The following is a 6000-nucleotide window of genomic DNA, read 5'->3' as shown; positions in this document are numbered from 1 at the left end:
GGTTGGGGCAGTTTGTCTTGGTGAGAGTTCGAAGTAGTGATGCCGTGTCATTTGCGGACTGCTTTTATAACGTCTTAATACTAAAAAAAAAGTACGGCAACGGCAACCTCGCATGCATCTGACCAAAGAGAGAGACTCGGTGTTTTCAGTACCCGGCCATTTCTTCACCGTCTAACTTCCTCTGCAGTGAAAGAATGCGGGAATACCACGTGTTGTGAGGGCTGCCGTTTTTTGTTTCTTTTCATCACCTGTGGTAGTGGCAACATCGCATCTTTTTAAGCTTTATGATGCAATACTTAAATTATTGTTTCATAATTAACGTGATAAGCTCGAACTTAAATTCTACATTTCAGAGAAAGAAATGCTAGTGGACTATAAGTAATCATTTTATTTGCATACTGTTTCGGCATGGTCCAGATACCTGAATTAGAAAAATAAACGGCGTTGGCATTCACAGCGCAATGCTGTTTTAAGCACATTTAATCATAGGCTAAGTGACTTTTTTTGTTTCTTTTTTGGTGTAAATATATGCGCTATCTGCGCGTGCTGCTTTTGCTTGCGAAGTTGGGTAACTCAGAAGGCACGGTTGTGATATACTCGTTCTTTGAGTATGACAAGGAATGTGTGGACACGCAGCGTTTGCTTGCATCTTCTGGTGCGAGCTTGCTTCCAACTGCAGTACAAAATTATTCATTAAAGAACGGGACATTTTTGGCTTTACTCATTGCAAGTGCATATGAAATCAATATTAAGAGAGCATATTTGTCTACGTTTTATTCTCCAATAGCAGGACCAATCCAGTAATACTGGTAGTTGCGCTAAGCACGATGGCTTTAATTTACCCCTAATGAATTTTCAGTTCTGCTTAAAAAATTGTAATATTAACCCGTCATGATCATTGTACTCATAGAACATCTATGACGTCTTTGTTCTATCGCTAAACATTTCGATACCAAAATGAAAAAAAAAAGTCATGATTACCGGTGCTTTGTTGTGTGCTGCACAGTAAAACAATCGTATCATTAAGTACATTTTAAATCTCGTGCGCTGTTCCAGCCCAAGGATGGATTAATTCGTGTGTTCACGATCTAACTTATCCTTGCGCTAGGGCATTTCTTTTTCAGAAAAAGGTTACTGCACGAGCTTTGGTTATCTTTTTATTTTTTCGTCTAAGAAATGAAGTGCTCTTTTTAATTTTTTATGCGCTTACAAACACAACTTGAAAATATATAACTAACTTTTTTGAAAGTGAGGTTTATTATAATACATGAACAATTATTTATTTAAATTCATTTCATATCTCCAAGAAATGCAATGTCGTCACCATTCAAAGTTTTACAGCTGCAATCTAACTTCACCGGTGTGCACGACCACGACTTGTCAATAACAGGGTGCAAGCATATTATTGGCAGACGGTGCAACAAAAAAAATTCATTATTTGTTTTAATTTTTTTTTTGCGATGTGCTGCAATCAAGTGTACCTGGCTTATTTTTTGGCAACATCAAAATATTACATACCTTCCTCGTAATAGTGTAGTTTTTCACGGTGTGTGTATCCTCAAACACGGTAGCGTAGTATTTTTATATTAGTTTGTTTGTGAAAATAATTATCACTAAGGCAAACCAATAATCATGTGCCAATGCATCCTAATTTAAGCTTCCATGTTACTCTTATCTTTAATTTTGACATTCCCGTAACTTCTTGGAAAATTGTGATACGTAAAAGACAAAGCATTTATTATCGTCGATTTTTAAACCGTATTTCTTTGGTAACCCGGTAAGATAACTCAAGTCGACGGCTACCTTGCTCCTCCCGCGCATTTAGATGCGTCACGTTTGTCAGAACCAATGGGCTGCACCGTATACGCCCGAAAACTTTCCCAGGCGGCACGCCAGAAAGACACCTGACTTGGCCCTAGTCTCAAATATTCTGGAGAGATAACTTGGACCTGATATGATTTTGCTTTAAGGCGGACCAAACAAGTAGCAGTAAAGGCTAATTCTAGGAATTGTTTGTCAATTAGTCTCCAAATTGCCAGGCGATAATTGAACCACTAGAAGTGAAACATTACTATCGACTTTAGTCGAAAACTGAGGCCCAGAAATGTAAGGTGGCACGCAAACAAATATGCAGTGACGGCTAAATCTAGTACTTGTCCTGCAGTTTACAGCCAAAATACTCAGACTCTGGACAAAGAATACCAAGTTCAGTTGAAGCTTGGTGTATTTGGGTTTGAGTTCCCCAAATTACGAAACATTTACTTCAAAGAACTGTGCTTAGTTGGGGCTTCTGCTCAGTTTGAACTTATATGATATAACATATTATTCCATATACGTTATTTTACTTTTTTTTAGTAGGTGTGTGCAGGTTATTTGGATATTTCACCTGCTAAATTCTTGCGGGAATTAGACGTATCTCACCCCCCTGTTTATTACGAGTAGCGTCTTATTCTTCAAAATGCACTTCGAGACACGTTCGGCGCTTGGTCACTCTGGTATTAAGCTTATAGACAACGCATAGAGACTCACCATATTGATAGGAATGTAATATAACAAAACATGAATAAGCTTGAAAATGAATACAATCGAAAATGTTATTTCCTGGATCCGGCACCTAGATATAAGAACGTTCCTATAGGGGTACAATCGCTTTATTGTTTACCTTAGACGTTTGAGAAGCATACTGGATATAATCACGTTACAAAACATACAATTGAAAATGGGAAGTGCTGTGGTACGAGCATATCTTTGTAACAAGACCATTTTGAGTAAAAAATATTGCCTAATTTGATATTGCCTAATGGCGCTCAAAACCTAATTTCCACCCATGGTGTGCGCTATGACACGAAGAGGTTCGTCTAAGGTGCAGCAGGAAGAAAAAGGTAGAGATGATTTGTTAGAAGGTTTATGGGTCATATTCAGCAATCTCGACATAGACATTCAAGAAGGCATTAGCGGGGTATAGTTTTATAAAGATTAGTTCACGGTTTTATAGGTATTGATAAATGGCTGGAAAGCGAACGTAAGCTTACACAGACCAAATCGGTACAAAAGTAAACGTTTGAGTGAAAATCCCTCGTTCTAAGTCGGCGTGTCCTTCCTTTAGGCACCGCATGTTGAGCCTTCCGAACTATGGTGTGATGAAGTGTTATGGCGAACGTCATTTTTGCATTTTCATATTCCGTCCGCATTGTAAATGTGATGTTTGGAGTGGCAGCATCACAAGTTGCACATCTGTGCCTGGGTTTAAGATCTGCTGTAAAACAAACATAGATAATAAGCAAGGACCGCTCTTCATTGTATATGTTCGTAACATGACAATGATTTTTGAACAATATCTTCATGGCTGAAGACCATGAAAATCTCGTCAATCGATTTAGCTTCGTGCTAGAATGCACTGTCCTAGTACATTAGCCATTGCGAAGTACTTGCGCTCGCTTTCTTGCAAATTTTGTACATTGCCTGGACTGAACTACCCTAACTTTTCACAATATTAAACAAACAATAAGGGGTGCTGTTCAATACAAATGAAATCATGTATTTTGTCACGATTATGTAGTGAAAAACTAATCACATTAATTTACCTGAATCTTCAGAACCACTTTCTGACGGTGTTCATGACTCTCTCGTGCCGACAATACCACGGAGACTTTGTGGTGTAATAAACAAAAATGCTATATTTCCAAAAAAAAAAAAAACTTTAATGCCATATTAGCCTAATTTTTAAACATGCCTACCGAGGGTGTATTTGAGTGGAGCGTGACCCAGAGTGTAAGCTACTGGAGTGGCAGGCTGTGCGTAGACAACTGGATAATCTTGTTGAGCATATGCTACGGGACAAGTATGGATGGCGTGGAAGGCAACTGGGACCAGGCGAGCAGCCTTTACAGCGACAGGATCAGGAACTTCTACAGCGGCTGAGGCCGTTCCGGCGTCGGCTGACTCAAAAAGCCTTGGTTTTTGGTTCGTTGGTGTGGAGGGTGGTGCAAAACCCGGCATCGTCGGCGATGTAGTTGACGGTACGGTGGACACGAACGGTGACCGTGTACCTGTTTGAGCCGTCCTCGTCGTTGAGCTTGTTATCTGTTCCTTGCCTGGTCACACGTGCTTTCGAAATGATCGGTGTTGTCGTAGCCAAAGCTGTAGTGTTGGGGAACTGCACGAGAAAAACTGTGGCCTCTAGTTCTTTTTGTGTGTTTTGGATTGCTTTTGTTTGTCGCCTTTGACAATCTGTCACTGGATTACCAAAAAGTAATGCAAAAGCAAGTTGTCAATGTCGACCTGAAAGGCGACCTCCAGCATTCTAGGCAAACAGGTTCTTATCTGTAAAGGCTAATCCCCACAAAGAATGGTTTTATGTTTTCTATATACAATCTACGTTGATGTGTTGAATTCTACGCATATCTTACATATGCGCATATCTGCGTAAATCATAGAATTAATTATAGTTTCACAGATGGCGACACTATGAGTTGTTAGGAGCGAGTGGTAAAAGAGCTAAGCACCATTCCCTAGTGCCATTACAGTCGGGAAGTTGGTAAAGAACCCGTGCTAACTCTCAAATTCTGACAGTCCGTTTCATCGCTCCGCATGCTGTAGCTACACCATGCGGAATTTCCCACATGCTCTAAAGTGTATAGTTTTGCCAATTTTCATTGCTGCCCACTGTACGTTGCTTTAAGTAAGATAGACGAACAAACTTTGATATCGCCCACCTTGATTCGAAAACTAAAACTGGCAGAACTGTTGGCGGTGTTCTATAAACGCCGGAGAAAAATGCAGGCGTCCGAACCAGAGCTTTGGCTCGAGTCAACTTTTTTTTCTTTGTTTCCCTGGCTCCCAAGTCACGAGCGCTGGCAGAGGCTGGCGCTCGTGATAGCCAGCATTGCGAGCCCAGCGCATCTGTCTGTGTCACAATAGGATCCCCCCCCCCCCCCCCCCCCCCTAGTCGCGCGGAGCAAAAGTTGTGGTTGTGCTCCACGCAACGATCTTTTCGGAACCAGGTCACTGGTGGGCGTTGGTAACTTGAGTAGTTGTTCTTGACAGTTCAAGCGGGAAAACGACAGGATTTGTCACAGAGGAAGCTAAATAAGCAGGTTTGACGCGGTCCAGCGTGACCAGATCGCTACGTCCGTTGATGTTGACCCTGATGTTTTTTTTCTGTTCGAGAAAGAACTTCATGCGGTCCGTCGTAAGGTAGCGTGAGGGGCGCCCGCACAGCATCTCTTCGCGCGAATACGCGTGCACAGGTCTGGAGGGCGCCGCTAATAAAAACCTGCTGTGAAGTCTCTTGCCTGGGTGGCACTGGTCGCAGGGAGGAAAAGAAACTTCTCATCTCTTGAAGATAGGACGGGATGTCAGGATCTTCCTATGGTACGTGTGCGGGAAATTCTCCAGGTAACCTAAGCGTAGTGTAGTGACATATACCAGCTCGGCTGAAGTGCAAGCAATGTCTGTTTTGAAAGTAGAACAGATTCCAAGGAGTACGAGAGTAAGGTGGCTAACCCAATGAGCGGGCTCTTCTTTCGTCATTACTGCTGCCTTGAGTTGGCGATGCAGCCGTTGAACCATTTCATTGGATGAAGGGTGGTATGCAGTGGTGTGCACGTGGCGTACACCCAAGATTTTGGTGAGGGCCGTGAAAAGTTTACATTGAAACTGTCGTCCACGGTTGGTCGTGATGGTGGACGGAAAGCCAAACCGCGCGATCCACGTAGATAGGAAGGTGTGGGCGACTGTCTCCGCCGTTATGTGGGTGAGTGGAACAACATCCGGCCATTGCGTGAACCTGTCTACACATGCCAAAACGTAACGAAAACCGCTTGACGATGGTAGAGGTCCCACAATATCAATGTGAACGTGATCAAATCAGGCATCTGGAGGTCGAAATGTATGCAGCGGTGTCTTCGTGTGTCGAAGTACCTTGAAACGTTGACATTTGCTGCATGTTTTGGTCCATCGACGGATGTCAGTGTTAATCCAAGGCCAGATGTATCGTGC

This window comes from Ixodes scapularis, unplaced genomic scaffold (genome assembly GCF_016920785.2).
Source record: "Ixodes scapularis isolate PalLabHiFi unplaced genomic scaffold, ASM1692078v2 PGA_scaffold5__190_contigs__length_132052651, whole genome shotgun sequence".
NCBI classification, from domain to species: Eukaryota; Metazoa; Arthropoda; class Arachnida; order Ixodida; family Ixodidae; genus Ixodes; species Ixodes scapularis.
Note: the sequence above shows the minus strand (reverse complement) of the source record.